We start from the raw sequence: 2,018 nt of genomic DNA on the forward strand, positions 1-2,018 counted from the left end.
CTTATACCATGCAATTAAATCAATCTTCTCAAAACTTTAATCCTGTCAAATCAGTCTCTGCTCAGACCGTTTTTCACTCTTGCTCTTTTGCTACCTGAGGTGACTTCCTGTCTACACATGTAAATCTACACATCTTCCCAGACCTGGCTCAGATCACACCTCCTCAGGTCGGGCCTCCTTGATCTCTCCTCTGAACTATAATTTGACCTGTTTGTCATGCCACACATTTAGCATTTAGTCCATTCCTTTGGGTGTTGCCGTCCATGCTTGCTGTTGAATATCAGGCATAAATTCCTTAATTTCAAAGAACGTGTCTTGCCAAGTTTAATTTTTATACATAAAATTTCATGCACTTAATATACATAAGCATTTTGTTTCCAGATCTTGCTCCCTTACCACCTTCCAGAACGACAACCTACTCTCAGCACTGCCTGCTTCTAAGAGCTATTGGCTTGCTTAACCTGACTCTGGCCTATGCTCTATGCCTTCCTTGTTTCTAAGCACCACCTGTGCTTTGAGAAAAGGCTGGAATGACACTGGCTCACTTGTAAGGGTTTGCAGCCCCCAGAGGTGAAGATTGGGTTTTATTTTCATTTGGAACAAAGTGCTGGGGTAGGAGATGTTGGCCATAAGGAAGCCTGTGAAGGAGAAGACCCAGAAGCAGCAGAAGGTTCAGCATGGGCCCAGGCTTTGAGTGTAAGGGCTTTAGCACTGATCAGGAGGCGACTCTTGCCCAGTGACTAATCTGAGGGTAAGTACCACTCCGTGGAAGAATAGAGAGATGAGGAATGAGGAACATAGGTAATATTTAAGCTTTGGGATGTGATGGAGTAACAAAGTTCAGGATTGCCCTCCTGTCTTAAAGAACAAGAAAAATGGGCAACGTATATGAAACATTTTTCAGACATTAGACAACAGGCAACGCAGGACAGGAGTTCCTGAAAGAAGGAAAGCATGCATATAATGAAGAGACATGAATGATATTAAAAAACCCAACTTGGACTTCTAGAGATAAAAAAAATACAATCTCTGAAATGAGAAATACACTGGATGGTATTAACAGCAAATTTGACTCTGCAGAGGAAATAATCAGTGAACTTGAAGACATAGAAATAGAATAAATACAAAATAAAGTACAGAGAGAAAAAAGACTGGAAAAAATGAAGCAAGCATCAGTGACCTGTGGGATAATAAATATGTGACTGGATTTTGATAAGGCGGAGGGTACAGGAAAATTATTTGGAAAAAAAAATCCTGAAAAATTTCCAAATTAGACAAAAACTAAAACCCCACAGATTCAAGAAGCTCAATGAATCTCAAGCAAAAGAAAACAACACTGAGGAACACAATAATCAAACTGCTGAAAACCAATAATAAAGAAGAAATATCAAAAAAAAGTTAGAGGGGGTATAAAGAAACAGAGATAGGATCCCTACCCTTTCCCCCATCACTCAACCAACTCTCAACTCCACAGTCAGTTGTTTCAATGCACATGAATTTTCTGATTCTTAAAACCAATGATTCATATATATTAGTTTTCTAAAAATGTTTTCATAAACTAGGAAACTGTTTCAAAGTATTCTACACAAGAGGGTCACATTACAAAGAAAAAAAATAACCTAATTGAAAAACAACTTACGATTTTAAAAAAGTCATCCATGAACATTTTTACAGTAAGAAATGTTAACCATGAACTTGCATAGTGGAGTTTAAATTGAAAAAGCAAGATTCAGTCAACCACATCCTGCTTCACTGGATAGTTAGGTGATTTCTCCTTAAGTTATGGAAATGTCCTATGTACTGTCTTGCTAAAATATGTCTAAAGAACTTTTTACTTTTTCTTAGAAAATAAATGTTGCACTGTTTGAATCCTAGAATATCTGACTCATTAAGAGTATAATAACATGCATTCTCACCAATAGAAGATGAGTCGAGAGTTCGACATCAAAGAATTCTACATGAGTGTGACTAAACATCCACACATGACAGAGGCAAGCATGTGACAGCTGCAGCAGAGT

The sequence above is a fragment of the Pteropus vampyrus genome, unplaced genomic scaffold (genome assembly GCF_000151845.1).
Source record: "Pteropus vampyrus isolate Shadow unplaced genomic scaffold, Pvam_2.0 Scaffold400, whole genome shotgun sequence".
NCBI classification, from domain to species: Eukaryota; Metazoa; Chordata; class Mammalia; order Chiroptera; family Pteropodidae; genus Pteropus; species Pteropus vampyrus.